This window comes from Bos grunniens, chromosome X (assembly GCF_055505025.1).
Source record: "Bos grunniens cultivar Pamir isolate PY7600 chromosome X, Bosgru_T2T1.0, whole genome shotgun sequence".
Lineage (NCBI taxonomy): Eukaryota > Metazoa > Chordata > Mammalia > Artiodactyla > Bovidae > Bos > Bos grunniens.
In genome coordinates this window covers 90,724,706-90,746,257 of record NC_141194.1, presented here as the reverse complement: position 1 = coordinate 90,746,257, position 21,552 = coordinate 90,724,706, and the positions used below count along the sequence as shown (strand labels likewise).

Here is a 21,552-nt window from a genome sequence, read left to right as displayed (position 1 = left end):
CAACCCACTCCAGTATTCTTGCCTGTGAAATCCCATGGACAGAGGAGCCTGGTGGGCTACAGTCCATAGGGTCGCAAAGAGTCGGACATGACTTAAGTGACAGCACATATTCACGAGGTTAAATAAATAGCCCCAATTCCACAGCCAACAAGTGGTAGAGGCAGGCTTTAGACCTAGATAGTCAAGGTCCAGTACCCATGGTCTCAATTACTATGTATGGTGCCTCACCACGAAGGCTGCTGTCAGAGAACTCTCATTCTCAAATACCTAAGAATTAGGAACCATACTGAGGAATGTGGAGTTATACCATACTGATCTGCTATTTTGGCCATGAGTATTGCCATGACTGTGCCTTCTGTTTAGGCATATAGCATATCTAGTTTGAAATTTTATAAAAAATATCACTTGTCTGGCAGTTGATGAATGTTCCTGGTACAGTCTCATTTTCTAAGCATGAGGCAGAGCGAGGGGCTGTCCATTCAGATCATTCACACACTTGGGTTTAAAAAATGATCCCTGTGTAATTGTGAGAACAGTTGACCAAGAAGTCACCTAAGCAAACCCAGGGAATTCCAGAAAGCCAAATCAACCCCTGGATTTAGCTGTCACGAACAATGTGGGTGTTTCTAATACTCTACAAAGAAACTGTTTGGTGATTTGCTTATATTAAAAAGTTATTCTGGAATGATTTAGAATGTCTTAGAAAACTGTACTCAGACACCACCAGTCTGTTAAACCAGAGACTTGGAATAGTCAAGAAGAATAGATTTCAATCCTTAATCAAGAACACTTAACTTAGATTATTTGCCCTACAAAGAGTCCACTCATAATGACTGAGATGATCTTATTGCAGTCTCCACTATTTTGAGGTAGCATAAGCTTCCATTTTAGAAAGTAGCATGAATACATAAAAGGTTTACTTATCAACTTTGCCAATGAACCAAAGCAGGAAAAGATTAACTAATTCACTGGAGGGCAAAATTCCAATTCAAAATATTTTCAATAGGCTAAAACCAACAAAAATTCAATTACATAAATACTAAGATGGGGAAGCCTGACTTGACAGCCACAGTTCATGTGCAAAGAACTTGCGAACTTCAGCTGATCACAAATGCACTTGAGTCAGTAGTGTGCCACGGCCTCTAAAATGACTAATTTTAGAGATTATAATTTTCATTAACAAAAAGTGAGCCTAGTTGTTCTTTCTAAATACTCATTGACCAGTCCACATCTGGAACACTCTTGTCCAGTTCTTGGCACATTTTAAAAGGCAGTGGCAGCTTCAGAATTTCTATATAGAAAGGGCTTATGATACTGAGGTATAGGAATAGGATGTCTCAATGTCTGTAATTTACTTGAAGATATTTCAGTAAAAGAATAAAATAAATGAAACAAGGACGACATATGTTAACAACTGTTAAATCTAGGTCACGGGGTATATGGGAGCTCATTATGTGAATCTACTTTTATGTGTGATTGAAATTTTGATTGCTATTTTTCTGGTTTAGTTGCTAAGTCGTGTCTGACTTTTTGTGACCCCATGGACTATAGCCTACCAGGCTCCTCTGTCTATGGGATTTTCCAGGCAAGAATACTGGAGTGGGTTGCCATTTCCTTCTCCAGGGAGTCTTTCCAACCAGGAATCAAACCCTTGTCTCTTGCATTGGCAGGTGGATTCTTTACCACTGAGCCACCTAGAAAGTGAAAATCACTGTATGTCCAACTCTTTGCAACCCCATGGACTATACAGTCCATGGAATTCTCCAGGCCAGAATACTGGAGTGGGTAGCCTATCCCTTTTCCAGCAGATCTTCCTGACCCAGGAATTGAACTGGGGTCTCCTGCATTGCAGGCAGATTCCTTATCAACTGAGCTATCAGGGAAGCCTGAGCCACCTGGAAAGAAAGGGGTTTTAGTATAGCAATCTGGTAGGAAGGTGCTTAGGGCCGGCTAGGGTATTTGTCTTTAAACTGCATTACATATCAATCACACATTTTTTCTTAGATCATGTATTTATTTGAAGTGGCCTTGACAGGAACCAATGGAGACTTGGAGTTCATAACTTAAAGATCCCAAGGTACTATCATTGTTGAAAAGTCTTAATAAATCTCTTACTCCAGGCTTGAAAAGGACCAGAGAAAATGTTAAGGGAGGCCAGGGAGTATTAAGTGGTCCTGGTGTAAGCTCCTCTCCCCCAGCTCACCAATACAAAGTGGCCAAGAGACCAGCCCCAGAAAGAGACTCTAATTAATGCCGATCATCCACTTCCTCCTAAGAATCCAACAGGACTAATCCCAACATATCTTCCATCTCTGTTTATGTCAGTCACCTCTACAAGTCTCAGCTTCCCAACGTGAATCATTATCTGGATTCCTAACCTGTTAAACCTCCCTGATCTGACTCAATACCCTGCTTATTGATGAACTCTCAAACCCTCCTGCCATGGTCTCTGAAACGCAAAACCAGTCATCAGCAAATTCCTCTATATTCTCAATGTTTAATTCGGTTCCTTGTTCTAAAAAAGTCTGGCTTTCCTGAAGTCTCTCCTTCCATTCAGCCCTCTCAGATGGTGGATGTTTTCTTTCCCACACCCTTCTTATCACTCACAGGACCTGGAGATAGAAGAATGTTCTCCTACCACCTTTTTGCCACTTCCAGGCCATTTCTCCTCCCTCTCTCCTCAAAAACCCCAACCCAAATTAAGTGTCCACCATCAGACTATGCCAATCATCCTTATGGCTGCCCTCAATCAACTTCTTAGTCACTCTCTTTCATTCATTCACTGGAAATGTTAGCATCTGGCTCACAGTTTTCTTCTCCCACCAGTTTTTCCTGTGATTTTAATATCTACTGGGGGATACAGCCAATCCCTTGAAGTCACTTCATACAACCTTTTATTTCCCGTCATCCAAGCCCAGCCAAATACTAAAAGGGTCATACTCTAGATGTTGTCCTGCCCAATAATAACTGTATCACCTCCATCATTTCAGCTTCAAAGCCTATCTCTGCCACATAACCTCTACCTGCCAGCCATGGATCCTACTATCCTCACTGTCCATCTGTCCTTTCATAACTTGACTTCCTACACTACCCAGCTAAATCCCAGGTTCCATCATTACATCCACTGCCTTGTATATATCTGCAAGTGCAGGTGTCCTTGTACTCCCTCCATCTTCGTCCTAGTTAAGAACAACTCCACCGATGCAGCAGAATAGTTCCACTTTAAATTTAATTTGACCAGAAATCTTAAGTGAGCCTTCAGCAATGTCTGACAATTCTAAATGTTCCTAGTCAGTTCACTGCCTTCTCTCCAAGGCAACTATTTCATCTGTTTCATGCTTCTCTTCCCCCATGAAACCTCCAAACAACTCCCCTTCATAATTCTCAGCTGATTATTTCACAGAGAAAATATAAACAATCAGAATAGAACTGCCTCATCTTCACCAAGTCTATCAACTCATCTGCATCACTATCCATATACCCTGACTTCTTCCCTATTACTAAGGAGGAATTTTACACATTTCCATAAGGCCAGTCCTTTCAATTTTTCACAGAACCTCTTTCACAGTCAGCTATTCAAACATTCTGCTCCAGCAGTGAACCCCTCTCTCTGATGTCACCAATTTCTCTTTCCATCAGTACACTAACGGATCATTCCCACCAGCATATTAAAATGCTACAAAATCTCCCTCCTTAAACAAACAAGAAACCCCTTTGACCATATATCCACCTCCAGTTACCTCACAATTTCTATTCTCCTCTTTATAGGAAAATTCCTCACCATAGTTGTCTATAGGGTTGTCTCTACGTCCTCAACTCTCATTCTCTCTTCTCTCCTCAACCCACTCTAAAAAGGCTTGTGTCTCCATGCCACTGACAGCACTCTAATCAAGGTCACCAGAGACCTTCATCTTGCCAAAGCCAAAAGTAAGCTCCTCATCTTATTAAATTTATCAGCATCATTTGCCTCAATTGATCACTCCATTCTTTCTGAAACATACCTTGGCTTCTATGAGCACACGATCTCCTGTTTGTTTGTTTGTTTGTTTTTTTCTCCTATGTCTCAGCCACTTTTTTTTTCAGACTCACATGCTGGTACTTTCCCATATTCCCAACCACCAACCACTGGAGTGCTCTAGGGCTAAATTTTGAATGTTATCTCTTGTCAATTTACAGACTGAGAACTCCCAAATGGCAATCTTCAGCCCAGACTCTCCCCTGAGCTCCAGATTACTCACTCCATATTTCCATAGGAATGTCTAATAGGCAACTCAAATTTAACATATAACCCAAATATTACTCTTGATCCTATCTCTCCACCTTGTTCCTCACTCAGTGTTCCACATTTTAGTAAATGGCACTACCTCTCATCTCAGTATCCAGGCCAAAACTCTAGGGTAATATCCCTGATCTCTCCTTGCTCCTCACATAACTCAATCCATCAGCAAACCCTGCTGGCTCTGCCTTCTACCCCAGCTTAACTTCTCACCACCACCAAGGCACCATCACCTCTGGTCTGGATTATTTTAAGAATTGCTTAACTATTCTCTCTACTTCTATTCTTTTCCCCTAGTCTATTCTCCACACAATGACATAACTGATCTTTTTAAAATATAATTCATTTTCCTACTTAAAATCTTCCAATAGATTCCAATCAGGATTAGAATAAAATTCAACTTTCGGACAAACTTTTTCCTCATCCTGATTTGCCCTCCTTCTTTATTCAGATCTCTACAATTACCCCATCACTTGCTATTCCCTACCTTGCTTTGTTTTCCATCGTAGGACCTATTGCATCTGTTATTTACTTGCCTACTATATGTGGTCTGTCTCCAACACTTAGAATATAAGCCTCAAGAAAACAAAAGGATTGTCGATTTATTTTTTCACTACTGGTGAAAAAAATGGAGCACAGCATTTAGGTGCTCCATAAATATTTGTTGTATAAGCCTCTGCATCCAGAGACAAAGTGATAAGGATAATCTGACGACCATAACGTAGCTTATAAGAAAGAAGAACTAAAGGTGCCACAACTGTTTTTATCTAAAACTCAAGTGCTTTGCCTTATTCTATACAAAGGAATAAGCACTTGAGCTATTGGGTAGAAATCACAGAGAGGTAGGAGGAGGAAATGTCCAAAATCCAGAGCCTGAATAAGCTGCCTAACAAGGCAGTGAACTACGTGATATTTATTTCAGTGACAGGAGGACTGACATTCACTGAGAGCCTGATATATGCTAGGTTTTGTACAAGGCCCTTAATAGAAGTTAGGTGCATTGCTTCATTTTGTTTAAACCTCACAACTATATAAGGTAGATTTAATTATTATCATATTATCATCTCCAGTTTCATAGGTGGGAAATTAATGTCATCTGTCCCAACGTGGCAGAGAGGCAATGGCACCCCACTCCAGCACTCTTGCCTGGAAAATCCCATGGACAGAGGAGCCTGGTGGGCTGCAGTCCATGGGGTCGCTAAGAGCCAGGCACGACTGAGCGACTTCACTTTCACTTTTCACTTTCATTCATTGGAGAAGGAAATGGCAACCCACTCCAGTATTCTTGCCTGGAGAATCCCAGGGACAGAGGAGCCTAGTGGGCTGCCGTCTCTGGGGTCACACAGACTCGGACACGACTGAAGTGACTTAGCAGCAGCAGCAGCAGTCCCAACGTGGAGCCTTTTCACTATACCATACTGCCTCCAAATTTTTCAGTTGAGCAACTCCTCTCTGACAGGGGGGCTTTCCAGATAGCTCAGTTGGTAAAGAAGCCGCCCACAATGCAGGAGACCCTGGTTCAATTCCTGGGTTGGGAAGATCTGCTGGAGAAGGGATAGGCTACCCACTCCAGTATTCTTGGGCTTCCCTTGTGGTTCAGCTGGTAAAGAATCTGCCTGCAATGCGGGAGACCTGGGTTTGATCCCTGGGTTGGGAAGATACCATGGAGAATGGAAAGGCTATCCACTCCAGTATTCTGGTCTAGAGAATTCCATGGACTGTATAGCCCATGGGGTCGCAAAGAGTCAGACTCGACTGAGCGACTTTCACTTTCACGTTCTCTGACAGGAAGACTGTAGAGCAACAATTTGCAAAGTATGGTCCAGGGACCCTCTGGGAGTCCCTGAAACTCTTTCAGATGTTTAGTAAAGTCAAAACCATTTTTATAATAACTCTAAGCCATTATTTTTTTCACTCTCATTCTAAGTGTATAGTGCAATTTTCCAGAAGCTATGTGATATATGATGAATCGTTGTTTTGCCAAGTAACTTAACATATGCTGTATATGCTTGTATTTTTTAAATTCTTCTTAGCTTAAATTTTTCATATGATAAGTATTGACAGATATAAAACACAGAAATAAAAGCACTTTGGGGTCCTCAATAATTTTAAGACTATAAAGTAGCCCTAAGATCAAAATATTTGAGAACTACTGAGGAGGAACAGACAGTCTACAATGCAAAGGTCTCTGAAGTCCCTTCTAACTCAAAGATTCAAGGATCTCAATGTAACTGTTTGGAAAACAGAGTTAATCCCAAAACCTGTTTAGTTCAACTTCCAAGTGTAGAAATTCTTTGTTAAATGTCTATGCCCTCTTCACTGCCTTGGTCACTATAATGATTTTTTTTTTCCTTTGAAGACCCAATATCCTGTATGCGCTCAGAGTCATAGACCCTATGGTTAGGGGTGGAGAAAGTACAATAATAAAGTTTTCTCAGTACCCAAATCCTGTCACTTTGGGTCTGGGAATTTATTTTTCATTTCGTGTTTTGTTGTGGATATTTGTTTAATTTAGAAAAACTCAATTAAATTTAAAATCATTCATGTGGGTTTGTTTGCCGTTTTTTTTTTTTTTTTTTTTTTTTTTTTTGGTTTTGTGGGGTTTTTTGGATCATAGTTTTCTTCTAATAGCCAAGTAATGAGGGAAGAAGAGTGGACATAAAAGAAAACTTTCCTTAACTACATACATGATGTATGTCAGGTACAATATAATACATTTTAGCTGTCATTTGCTGAGTATCTAGTATACCAGTCATTTCACTCAGTCCTTGGTGTGCATTATGTCCAATTCTCACAAAGATCCTAGAAAACAGGTATTACCAAGTCTATGACAGATTGTCTGTGGAAAAATGGCTGCAATAATCAATCCCTTTCCCTGCATCCGTGTCCTTGGTCAGTGCCTTCCCACACCTACTCTGGGCTTGGTTACATGACTTACTTTGACCAATGGGACAATTGCAAATGTAAGTCAAGACTTGAAAAGTATTTGCACATTGAGTCTGCTCTCTTGATGCTCTTAGCCACCATCACTCTCCAGGTGAATGGGCTAGACTAGTGTCTGCCAGGTAATGAATGACACTCAGCCCACTTACTTCCATCACCCCTGTCGACAACCAGCCAGCTACCAGACATACACGTGAGGTCAGTTGACATAAATGGATGAATGAACCCAGAGGACAAACATGAAACAGAGACAGTCCCAGCTGAGTGTAGTCCAAACCACCAACCCACAGAATCATGAGCAAATATATGGTTGTTTTAAACCACTACTTTTTGGGATCTGGAGATTTGGAAACTGTGCCAGATTACCCAAGTGGGCCCTTGTGTAAGTGCAAGAACAAGCAGCTTTATTAGAGGCAGTTTAAGGATATCTGAGAGAGAAGAAGAGTAGGCTGTGTGACCACAGAGGCAGAAATTGGAGTGATGTGACCACAAGCCAGGGAATGCCAGTCACCACCAGAAGCTGGAAAAAGCAACAAGAGACTATCTGGTAGAGCCTCTTGGAAGGAGCATAACCCTGCAGACACCTTGATTGTGGCACAGTGAAACTAATTTCATGCTTCTTGCCTCCAGAACTCAGAGAAAATAAATTTCTGTTGTGTTAAGCCAAAAAAACAAAACAAAACAAAATCTACCTTTTAAGGTGGTATATTATGCAGCAAATGCCAACTGGTAGCAATGCCCATTTTACAGAGAAGAAAACTGAAGCTCAGAGAAGTTAAATAACTTTACTGAGATTATTATATAGTCAGTATGTGACATAATGAGGATTTTTAAACCTAGGTATACATATTATTTCATTTAATCTTTACATCTTCTCTATGAGACAGGCATACTATTATAGCTATCTTTTAAAGATATGGAAACACTCAGAGGTCAAGTGATCTGTCCAAGGTCACACAATTCAGTAGTAAAATGTTAATTGTACTTACTATGATGATTATTTTGCAATATATACAAATATTAAATCATTACCTTGTACATCTGAAACTAATATAATGCTATGTTAATAACATAAAAACTATGTCAGTTAGAAAAAAGAGTAAGGGGAGATCAATCAACAGGATAGATAGGCAGATAGATGGATAGACAGTAAAGCCAGGATTTAAAAGCAACTCGGCCTGATTTTAGAGACTATGCTACTTGCTACTTCCACAACTTCACACTGTAGGGTCTGGTTAGTTAAGGTTTCCAGTTAGCTTATTCTTCCCTATAGAAAAACTGATTGCTCTAGCACTACATTAGCAAGCAACAAGATTGCATTTTAAAATGCACTGCACAACTCCAAGCACACAAACATTAAAAGTATAAAAGAAAAAGAGCAATGGAAACGGAACAAGACTTGGGAATGTGAGTTATTAAAAAACAATAACAACAAAACATCAGAAAATAGGTCTGGTTTTATAAATAGGAGATAAGAAAAACTCATTAAAATAACCAAAGCACTAAGAGGAACATAATGTAGACAGGAGCTCATGAAAAGTGTATTTTGAACTGGAACCAAAGTAGCTAGCAGGCACCTGCTCAAACCAAGGAGGAAAGTGTTCATTAACACTAAAAAGCACTGCATCGGCTGCCCATCACATTCACAATGTGTCCTTCTACTGACATTCTGCCATCTACAAGCTGGCTAATACTGGAATTATTTAGGTTAAAAAGAGAATGTAGAAGGAGGGAGAGAGCATTAACACCTATTGAAGAGTACCAGACTGCAACTAACTAGCCAAGTGACCTTGGATATGTTACTTAACCTCTATGGGTCTTAATTTCCTGATCTCTAAGGTCCCTTACAGCTCTAAAATTTCATGATTCTATGATTATATTAAAGAGAAAGTAGTGACCAGCAGTAAGGCATCACTGTTCGGGACCCCCCACCAAAACAAAAAGAACAGAAGAGCTCATATAACAGCATTCCTTCTTTCACTCAATAAGCATTTCTTGAACACCTTCTATGTGTTCTAAGCTTTGTTATTTTCATTGAAATCATAATCTAATGGAGAAAGAGACAGATCAACAAATAATTACAATTTAATGTGATAAGCCTAAACTAGATTTGCAGAGCAAGATGAGGCATGGTTAATTACAAGAATGCTGCTGCATAGGCTCCTAGAATTTGGTGCACCTGGATTCATTCCCAGTGTAGCTACTGTATGATCTTAGGCAAGTCATTTAACGTGACCCTTAGTTTCCTCATGTGTTTGCACTATAATAGACTCTGAAGCTACACTCTGAGCTGCCCATAGGCTTGATTCTCAAACCTACATGGAAGCAAAATATAGTCAGTTGGAGACTGAGGCCAGGTTGGAGAAGGTTTGAGGGGGAATAAGATGTGAGGGGCAAAGGCTAACTGAATTCTGCCAAGGGAATGCACTAGTCATAGAAAATACTCTTTTTCAACAACACAGGAGATGGCTTTACACATGAACATCACCAAATGCTCAATACCGAAATCAAATCAATTACATTCTTTGTAGCCGAAGATGGAGTGAGAAGCTGTATACAGTCAGCAAAAACAAGACCTGGAGCTGACTGTGGCTCAGATCATCAGCTTCTTATAGCAAAATTCAGGCTTAAACTAAAGAAAACCAGGAAAAACAGTAGGCCAGACAGTTATGAATTAATACAAATCCTGTATGAATTCGCAGTAGAGGTAATGAATAGATTTAAGGGACAAGATCTAGATAACAGTGTGCCTGAAGAACTATGGACAGACGTCCATAATATTGTACAGTAGGCGGTGAACAAAACCACCCGAAAAAAAAAAAAGAAAAGCAAGAAGGCAAAGTAGTTATCTGAGGTGGCATCATGAATAGGGGAAGAATGAAGAGAAGAAAAAAGCAAGGGAGAAAGGGAAAGGTACATCCAATTAAACACAGAGTTTCAAAGAATAGCTAGAAGAGAAAAGAAGGCCTTCTTCAATGAACAGTGTTTAATAATAGAAGAAGACAACAAAAGGGGAAAGACTAGAGATCGCTTCAGGAAAATTGGAAACATCAAGGGAGCATTTCCCAAAGATGGGCACAATAAAGGATAAAAATGGTACAGACCTAGTAGATGCTGAAGCAATCAAGAAGAGATGGAAACAATGCATAGAAGAACTGTATAAAAAAGATCTTAATGAACCAGATTAGTACGATGGTGTGGTTAGTCACCCAGAGCCAGACATTCTGGAGTGCAAAGTCAAGTGGGCCTTAAGAAGCATTGCTGTTAATAAAGCTAGTGGATGTGATTAAATTCCAGCAGAATTATTCAAACCTCTAAAGGAGGATGCTATCAAGGTTTTGCATTCATTATGTCAGCAAATCTGGAAGACCCAGCAGTGGCCACAGGACTGGAAAAGGTCAATCCTCATCCCAATTCCCAAGAAGGACAGTACTAAAGAATGTGCTAACCATCTGAAAATCGCACTTATCTCCCATGCTAGTAAGGTCATGCTTAAAATTTTGCATTCTAGGCTTCAGCATTATGCAAACCAAGAACTTCCAGATGTCCAAGCTGGATTTAGAAAAGGAGGAAGAACCAGAGATCATATTGCCAACATTCGTCAGATTATAGAAAAAGAAAGGGAATTTCAGAAAAAAATCTCTCTCTGTTTCATCAACTATGCTAAAGCCTTTGACTGTGTAGATCATGACAAACTGTGGAAAGCTCTTAGAGAGATGGGAATACAAGACCATCCTACCTGTCTCCTGAGAAACCTGTATGCAGGTCAAGAAGCAACAGTCAGAATCCTGTATGTAACAACTGATTGGTTCAAGATTGAGAAAGGAGTAGGACAGGGCTGTCTGCTGTCACCCTGTTTGTTTAACCCATAGGATGAGCACATCAAGAGACATGTTGGGCTGGATGAGTTACAAACCAGATTCAAGACAGGCAGAAGAAACATCAACAACCTCAGATATGCAGATAATACCACTGTGTGGCAGAAAGCAAAGAGGAACTGAATAAGCTCTTGATGAAGGTTAAGGAGGAGAGTGAAAGAGCTGGCTCAAGACTAAATATTAAAATAAATAAAATCATGGCATCCAGCCCCATTACTGCATGGCAAATAGAAGGGGAAAAGGGTAAGTAGTGACAAATTTCCTCTTCCTGGGGTCCAAAATCACTGTGGATGGTGACTGCAGCCATGAAATCAGAAGACGATTGCTTCTTGGCAGGAAAGCAATGACAAACTTAGACAGTGTGTTGAAAAGCAGAGACATTACTCTGCCGATAAACATCCATATAATCAAGGCTATGGTCTTCCCAATGGTCACATGTGGTTGTGAGAGCTGGACTGTAAAGAAGGCACAACGCCAAAGAATCGATGCTTTCAAACTCTGGTGCTGGAGAAGACTACTGAAAGTCCCCTGGACAACAAGGATATCAAACCAGTCAATCTTAAGGGAGATCAACCCTGAATACTCACTGGAAGGACTGATGCTGGAGCTGAAGCTCCAGCATTTTGGTCATCTGATGCAAACAGACGACTCATTGAAAAAGTCCCTGATGCTAGGAAAGGTCGAGGGCAGAAGCAGAAGAGGGTGTCAGAGGATGAGATGGCTGAACGGCATCACCAATGCAATGGACATGAACTTGGGCAAACTTCAAGAGATGGTTAGGGACAGGGAGCCCTGGCATGCTGCAGTCCATGGAGTTGAAAATAGTTGGACATGACTAGGCAACTGGACAACAACAAAGATGTGAGTAAGAAGAGCTTGGACAGACAAATCTTTCAAGAAACTAGGCTGTGAAGAGAAATAGGGAAATGGGATGGTAGCTAGAGGAGGATGTGAAGGGAAAGGTTATTGTTTAGTTTTTATTTTGACTACAGGTTGTATAATATGGTTGATTGTGCAAAAGACCGGAAGAGAGGGAGATATCAATAATGCAGGAAAGAGAGGAAGAAGCCACGTCCTCATTGGAAGCAAGATTAGAGACAATCTAGAAGGCATTGGAGAAGGCAATGGCACCCCACTCCAGTACTCTTGCCTGGAAAATCCCATGGACGGAGGAACCTGGTAGGCTGCAGTCCATGGGGTCACTAGGAGTCGGCACGACTGAGCAGCTTCACTTTCACGCATTGGAGAAGGAAATGGCAACCCACTCCAGTGTTCTTGCCTAGAGAATCCCAGGGACGGGGGAGCCTGGTGGGCTGCCATCTATGGGGTTGCACAGAGTCGGACACGACTGAAGTGACTTAGCAGCAGCAGCAGCAGGATATGACAGCTTAGTTAAACTAAAAGAAAGGGGAAAGGAATGCAATAATAACGATACTACAAATGGACTCTAAGCTGGGGAAGGAGGTAAATATAAACAATGAGGGGCTGACAGAGAAAATGTAGTGGGAATCAATGGATTAGATGTCTAACCTGATAAGGTTGAAGACCTGCAGCAGTGGAGGTCAAGATTTATAAAATAATGCAGTTTCTGGCAGTGAAAAAGATGTATGACAAAGCAGGTGGGTGGGTCAAAGGTGATAGAGGAAAAGATAATTGAAGTGAAGGGATCAAGGAAGTGAAAGGCCATGATGAGGGATGGATCGTCCATGTGAATACTGAGGTCACCAAGAACAATGGCCAGGGATTTTCCTGGCGGTCCAGTGGTTAAGACTCTGTGTTTACAATGTACGGTGTGTGGGTTCAGTCTATGGTCAGGGAACTAAGATCCTGCAAGCCAGATGATGCAGCCTAGATGGGTGGAAAGAACAACAAAGCCTAGAGGTAACCCCAGCCCCACCAAAGTGACTGTCTACCACATCCCTTGGGCTGCTGGGAGGTAGAAGAATCAAGGCACAGATCCCAGACACACTGGGTCACTGCCTCCCTCCCCGTCCTGTGTCCAGTACACAACACAGCTGGTCCACTCTCTTCTCCTCCCACTCTCAAAGTCCTTCACTCTTGGACAATTCATCTGGAAATTTCCAACAACTTAGACTTTTCTATAACAAAAGCTCCCTGAGGCATGTAATGCTCTGACATATTTGACACAACAATCTGGAAGTCCTCAATGATGAGAAGAAGGAGAGGAAGAGAATAAGTCACAATCCAGGTCTGCCATAAATTAGGGGGTGTAATCAGAAGGTTGGTAGGCGACAACAATGAAGAGAGTTGGGGAATGCACTTTGGCGGGAGGAAGAGAGAACAATAATCCTAAAGGGATGTGGGGGAGCCATGAAAGCCCCAACCTCACCTCCTGGGACACATGGTTTTGAGGCAGCTAAGGTTCCAGTTTATGGCAGGAGGTAGAGGACATGCCCTGATAAGAAGTTAAAGATATAAGTACTTTGGCCTTCACAGAGAGGCATTTCTAGAAGGCACAGTAAAAGCAACCTACTCCAGTATTCTTGTCTGGAGAATTCCATGGACAGAGGAGCCTGGTGGGCTAAATTCCATGGGGTCACAAAGAGTCAGACACAACTGAGCGACTAACACTTTCACTTTCACAGTAAGGGCACAGGAGGAGATGGAAGGAAGTGACTTGTGCCTGACTAGAAAATGAACAGGGCAGTATGAGGGTGAGCAGTGGCCAGAGAGCCTTGGGAAGTAAGGCACAATGGGATTAGTTCTGACAGTCTTTTGAGGATGACAATCAATTCACGTCAGGTTGGGGCCCAGAATATTTCATTCAGTGCTAGTCTTCATCTCTGGGATAGCCATATCTTTGGCCCCCATGAAGCAGTGTGAGGACTTATTATTATTAATCAGAATTAATGTGATGAAAGGGCCACAGCTTCTGAGGCAGCAGTTCCCTTGAGGCTGCCACAGCAGACAGGGGCTGGCAACTTGTACAAAGCCACTACTCAGGCCTCAGCCACTGAAATGTCTGACAGAGGCTCAGGCCTTCATCTCTTATAGTGTAACCTGAAACAGATTCTTTCTATCCATAACACACCTGTCAGAAATACTGGTATGGACTCTCCTCTCTCAGCTCCCTAGCATACACTAGACCAGTTTTGTAAGGATAGAGCCAAGTAGGAAATAAATACAGTAGAAGAATTTTTTTTAAAAAGTGACTCATTTCACAGGATCTCTAGCCTCACCTCCACAGAGAGGTTCTCACCTGAAGGAGGCCCAATATCATGCTTCCCTCTCTGAAGAGCTGGACTTTGTCAGTGTATTCCATTCAGGTGGCACCAACGTGGGGCAACTCTCATCTGACTGACAGATAGGTGAGTACCAAGTCCCTACAGTTCAGAATACTACCTAAGCTTAAGGCTAGGCTCAAAGCAAAGGACAGCAAGGCTACATCTAGGCCATTCTCCCATCACCAATCGTGTGTGTGTGTGGGGGCATGTGCGTACATGCACAATTAGTGTCTCAGTCATGTCTGACTCTTTTTGATCCCATGGACTATAGCCCACCAAGGTCCTCTGTCCATGGAAGTCTCCAGGCAAGGATACTAGAGTGGGTTGTCATTTCCTTCTCCAGGGGATCTTCCCAACTCAGAGATCAAATCTGGGTCTCTTGCATTGCAGGTAGATTCTTTATGAGCTCAGCCACCACAGAAGCCCTGCACCACCAATAGGTGATGCCATTTATCCATCAGTGGGCAGGGAGCACCTCTGTCTCAACTTATGTAGGTTCATTCCCAGCCTCCAACTGCACCCTTTGCTAATCAACTCAACTTCCCAGGTCAAATGTGATTCACTGAAAGTAACCAAGCCCTAAATTGTTCTAGGAGAGATATAGCCCCTAAATCTGAGCCCTTCTCTCAACTTCTCAGCTCTGCCAATGGCACATTTTTTCCAATTGCTCAGGCTTGAAATCTCTCTCTTTCTCAGATCCTATCTCTATTGTCGGTGATCAAGTCCTTCAAAACTTCCTTTAAAATATGCTTCATGCCTTTCCTCCCTGTCCCCAATTCCAGCATCCTGTGTCCAGGCTTTTATCACCTCATGCTACCCTGGGCCCTGATTCTAGTGTCTCTCCCTTCAACTCATCTAGTATACCATCATTGGGCTAATCTTCTGACTTCCAAGTCTTCTTTTATCTTATTATTTTTGAAGTATAACTGATTTACAACTTTATATTAGTTTCAAGTGTAAGTATTCTTGCAGATTATAAATTACTACCAGATAATGGCTATAATTCTCCATGCTATATAATATATCCTTGTTGCTTATATATTTTATACATATTGATTTGTATCTCTTTCATGCCCTACCTCTAGTTTGTCCTTCCGCTCTCCCTACTCCTCTTTAGTAACCATTAGTTTGTTTTCCTTGTCTGTGAGTGAGTGCTTTTGTTTTGCAGACACATTTGCTAGTATTGGTTTTTTTTTAGATTCCACATATTAGTGATATCACATAGCATCTGTCTTTCTCTGTCTGATGTATTTCACCAAACATAATATTCTCTAGGTCCATCCACATTGCTGCAAATGGCAGAATTTCAACAAGACTTCTTTTAGTTCAAAGTTCAATACTCCTTTCAACATGTCACCTAATTAATTTTAAAAAAGGGTTAGTCACTCAGTTGTGTCTGACTCTTTGTGACATCATGGACTGCAACCCACCAGCTTCCTCTGTCCATGGGGATTCTCCAGGAAAGAATACTGGAGTGGGTTGCCATTCCCTTCTCCAGGGGATCCTCCCAACCCAGGGATCGAACCCACATCTTCTGAATTGCAGGCAGATTCTTGACCATCTCAGCCACCAGACAAGCCCCAATTGATCCAAAAGCCTTCCAGAAATCCTGCTCCACTGGTCCAATACCCCCTTAGCAATCACTGGTCCTCCAACATTTTCTCTGCCTCTCCAAAGGCTTACTCCACTTCCCGGCTGGTAGTTCTGGAAATGTAATTCCAAAGAACACCTGCATCAGAAACATCTAGGGTGTATGATATAGATGCATATTCCTAAGACTCACCTCAGATCAAATGAATTGAAAGCTTCTAAGGGTATAGCCTAGGAATCTGCATTTTATTGTTACCCAAGGAAATTCAATGTATGCTGAAGTTGGGGAATCACTTCTTAATCTCCTACTGTAAACAGAATTCCTCATCATCCCCTCTGTAAGTTCTCTATTGCTGTATAACAAATAATTCCAAAACTTAGTAGCTTAAAACAGCAGACATTTATAATTTCACCATGGGTCAGAAACCTAAGCATGGCTTAGGCAGTTCCTTTGGCTCAAGGTAGGCCGTTCCTTTGACTCAAGGTCTCTTAAAAGGCTGCAGCCAAGGTGTTGGTTAGGGCTGCAATCAGTACATAGGCTTTTGTACCGAAGGCCTCAGTTCCTCATTGGGAACTCATCTCATTTTTTTTGTCATATGGACTTCCCCTAGATTAGCAACTTGTTACATCAGAGCAAGCAACAGAGCCAAAGAGAAAGAGCCAGCAAGATGGAGGTTACAACCTTCCGTAACTTAATCATAGAAGGGAAATCCTATTGCTTCTGCTGTATAATATTTGTTAGAAAGAAGTCACCAGGTCTAGCCTCCATAAAAGAGGAGAATATCCTTGGGAGCCATTTCAGAAGCTACTACTACCTGCCACACCCTCTTCAATATCAAATACATACCTTTTAGCCCATGTTCTTGCCTTTTCACACAGCCACTACAGAAGAACTAGACAGAACAGTAGTCTGGCTTACAAAAAAAAAAAAAAATACATAAAGATATGATGACCCTCATCTGACTCTTTACCTTACAAAACTCTCCTATTTTAGTGAAGGAGAAAGCAGTCTATCAAGTCCCAGAGTGGACATTTGGGACCTTTTGACAAACATATTCATCAGTTGGATCAGTTTTCAACACTGGCTGCAGATTAGAATAACAGGGGAGCTTTTATTAAAAACTACTGATGCCCAGGGTCCCACTACAGACCATTCAAATCAGAATTTGAGTCTGGAACTCTAGAATCAGCATTATTAAAAGATCTCTAGGTGACTAATATCCAGCCAGGATTGGAAACCTCCAGGCCACCTTCACTTGCTGTTTTTTTTTGTTTTGAGAAATATTTTATGGAAACAGCTTCTGCAGAGGATAGATCAGAGCCCCTTCCAATTCATTTGTAAATGCCCTACGAATAAGAAAAACTGGGTGCCAGCTCAGAAAAACAGCAAGGAAATTCTCTTAGTGGAGATTGACAGACATGGCCTGAGAGAGGTCATCAGGTTTGAGACAAGCACAAGAACACACAAGAGCAATATGTCTTTAGTTAGTGCCTACTATAAACCCAGTAATAGGCTAGGAACTGCAGACAGGGGAAAAAAGGATGCATTCCCTAACTCAGAGGTTGGGATCTGGCAGCCCACTGATCAGATGTGGCTGACAGATGTGTTGTACAGGCGCATCCCCGTGTGTGTGGCATAATATGTGTGTTTTGTTCACTGCAATCAAAGTTTACATAAATGTATATTTATTTCTACATACAACTATCCACATTTGGGGAAAAGATAAGAGAATTTAACATTCGTCCTTGGTGTATTAAACTCTGTGTGCCTACATTTTTCTTCCAACAATCTTACAGCATTGCTAAGGAATTAAACTCTAAAATATAAATAAACCATCATTTAAACTGATTTGCTACCAGTGAAATCAGGGAGGGAGTCAATTTTTTAATCAACACTGAGAATTAACAGAGAAAACAGAAAGTCCTTACACTGAACAATAGTATCTAGAATTAGCAGTGTTCATATGTTGTTGTTGTTTAGTCACTAAGTGGTGTCCAACTCTTTTGTGACCCAGTGGACTGTAGACCGCCAGGCTCCTCTGACCATGGAACTCTCCAGGCAAGGATACTGGAGTGGGTTGCCATTTCCTTTTCCAGGTGATCTTCCTGACCCAGGGATTGAACTTGACCTGAGTCTCCTTTATTGGCAGGCGGATTCTTTACAGCTGAGCCACAAGAGTGTTTATAAGAAGCACTCAAATATTTTCTAAGTCTGTGAATTAAATATCCTTATCTATAATTTAAGGTTTCTTATCAACAGATTTTCCTGTAATCTAGAATGCTGCTTTTTAAAAATTGGAATTTGTTGCCAATATTTAAAATACAGAAATTTCATGTAAAGTTCCAGATTTGGGGCTTCTCTTTTAAAAACTGGCAGCTCTGAGGACACTGTGCTTACATTCCCGCATGTAACAGTTAGCAGAAAGTGCATAGTGGCTCCCACTACCTCCCCATTCTCTCTCCATTCTCTCCCCAGATGGACATACCTCACTCTTTGACATCCCCTGCCTTGGCCCAGTATAGTATACTAGAAGGTAGTGTGGGTGTTAGTCACTCAGGTGTGTATGACTCTGCAATGCCATGGACTATAGCCTGCTAGACTCCTCTGTCCCTGGAATTCTCCAGGCAAAAATACTGGAGTGGGTTGCCATTCCCTTCTCCAGGGGATCTTCCTGACCTGGAGATTGAACCTGGGTCTCCTGCATTGCAGGCAGATTCTTTACCATCTGAACCACCAGGGAAGCCCAGAAGGTAATATAAGAGAGTGATTAAGAATGCAGTCAGATCACTCTGTGACCAAAGACTGCTTCTGTCTATAATCATTTAATGGTGTGAATTGTTAAGTTATTCAACATCTCTGTGCCCCAGTTTCTTTCCCTGAAAATTGGGGATAATAATAAAATCTAGTTTACAGAATTTTAAGAGGATTAGTGAGTTAATACATATGAAAAACTTAGCACATGTTTGGTCAAAAGGTAAGCAAGCACTCAGTAATTGTAAGCTATTATTATTTGAGTTGAGTGTGGTATAACACAGTAATTGAGAGCCTGTGCCCTAGAATCACAGCCAAAATCCTAGCTCCAGAACATACTAGTCATGTGGCCTTGAGCAAGTTACTATTCTTTAGATTCCTCATCTAGAAATTGGGGATAAAAATAGTACATACCTTGAAGGGTTGCTGTGAGAGGACTAAATATGATAGCATCTGCAAGGTACCAGGCACAGAGTACGGGGAAGGCAATGGTACCCCACTCCTGTACTCTTGCCTGGCAAATCCCCTGGACAGAGGAGCCTGGTGGGCTGCAGTCCATGGGGTCGCTAGGAGTCAGACATGACTGAGCGACTTCACTTTCACTTTTCACTTTCATTCATTGGAGAAGGAAATGGCAACCCACTCCAGTATTCTTGCCTGGAGAATCCCAGGGACAGGGGAGCCTGGTGGGCTGCCGTCTCTAGGGTCGCACAGAGTCGGACATGACTGAAGCAACTTAGCAGCAGCAGCAGCAGCAGGCACAGAGTAAAGTGAAGTGAAATTTGCTCAGTCGTGTCCAACTGTTTGTGACCCCATGGACTATACAATCCATGGAATTCTCTAGGCCAGAATACTGGAGTGGGTAGCCTCTCCCTTCTCCAGATCTTCCAAACCCAGGTCTCCAGCATTGCAGGCGGATTATTTATCAGCTGAGCCACAAGCGAAGCCCAAGAATACTGGAGTGGGTAGCCTATCCCTTCTGCAGGGGATCTTCCTGACCCAGCAATCAAACTGGGGTCTCCTGCACTGCAGGCAGATTCTTTACCAACTGAGCTATTGGGGAAGCCAGAGTAAACACTCCATAAAAGTTACTCATTATTGTTTTCCAATCCATCAGGAAGATGAGATTAGCACATGAATCACTGTTAGGGAAGATGGAGAGTCAAGTTGGGTGGTGTGTAGACTAAAAAGATTGAGGAGCAGGATATGACGAAAAAGTCTTATTAGCATTTTGAAGACCAAAGTAAATATACGGGATTTATTTCAGAGGCTGACCCTCCAGAGGCCAAGACCCAAGGGAATTTACCTAGTTACTCTGCCACATGCACAAGCACTTTGGAAACCCACTCCCTAAGCCCACATTTCTTGCAAGGCCACCTACTGTCTTTGTAACGCATCAATGTGACCAACATGATACATTAATTGTGTCCTTGAGCATCCAAGATAATTAAAGTACTAAAATTAAGGGCTCCATATATATGAATGTTCCTGAAACTGACAGATGTGACAAGTAATGTAAGCAGAAATAACAGAGCGCAGGAGCAGGACTGCTGTTCCTACCTCTCCTTGCCTGGCCTCTGACAAGTTAATCAAAACACACACAGAAGAGCTGCATTTTCATTGGGGTGGTGACATTCATGCATTAACGGAAATCAAACTTTAACGACTGCAAGATTTAGAAAGAAGAGAAAAGCAGGAGTCTGTCTCCCGTTTCCACAAAACTGGGGTTCTGGGAATCTCAGGCAGGAACCACTGATAATTAGTGATGAGACTGTTGGTATACAACTCACCAAGGAAGACTGAGAAAGAGTGTGATGGTAAAGGGCCCAAGGCAGGCAAAACACATCTTAATTATCGATACACTGTCACCTCATGAGGCTGTTCCACATCATTGCAGGGATTATCTACAAGAAAATTTTAGTGTCAGGGAGACTTTCCCCCACACCTCTGAGCTCCCTATGCCCACAGATGTGAGCTCATGATATGCACATATTTTAATATTAGTCTAGGGAAAAAAACCCACAATTTTTTAAAAAGCCTGCCAAACAAAAACTAATACAGTACCTAAAAACTATGTGCAGTTGAAAAAAATTCTGCCAGTTTTGTGATATTTGCTCCAGCAAATGTTAGTGGTCCATGCATTGTATTACTGAATTTGCTAATACTGTGGGGATTAGCCACAACAAAATTTTAATTCCAGGCTATTCTGACATTATTTCCAAGAATGCCCCCAAGGCATCTCTTCCCTAATACTCAGCTGCTGCTCAACTCAGAAAGTGGGAATGTTAACATTGAAAGAAGTAAGCCAGAATATAGAAAGTAAAAACATCAAATGACTCATTCTAAGGTCAAGTGCTAATGATTGTGGATTAGTATGGCTAATGGAATGCTGGCTGTAACTCACATTATTAAGTGCTGCCCCACTCAGGAAAGGGCGACAGCAGAAATCGGGTAGGAAGGTCAATGTTGAGATAGCAATGAATGGAAGTGAGGAAAGAAAACTGCTAACTGATGTTAGCATCTGCTCTTCCCTCCCCAGTGTCCAGAAATGAGAAGCCAGCTCTGTGTTTCTAAACTGCTTCTCACAAAACTTTAATGTGCCTCACCAGAGATCTTATTAAAACTCTGATTCCTATTGGGTGGGTCTGTAGTGAGGCCTGAAGTTCTGCATTTCTAACAAGTTCACAGATGATGCTAACACTGCTGGTCCATGCACCCACACTTCGAGTTGCAAAAGTCTAAAACAGATCAGAAATCTACATCTCAACTCAAAACCAGGCCCACTGACTGTTTTTGTATAGCCTGTGAACTAAGAATGTTTTTTAATTCTTTTTTAAACAATGGTTGGGGGGAAGAAAATAAAAAAGA

The 21,552-nt window shown here is 41.7% G+C and overlaps 1 long non-coding RNA gene across 1 annotated transcript in view; it reads right to left on the bottom strand.

Annotated features, from left to right (window-relative positions):
• Positions 1-21,552, bottom strand: part of LOC147340900 (uncharacterized) — a 55,782-nt gene that overhangs the window by 33,104 nt on the left and 1,126 nt on the right. The gene's annotated exons all lie outside the window — the stretch shown is intronic.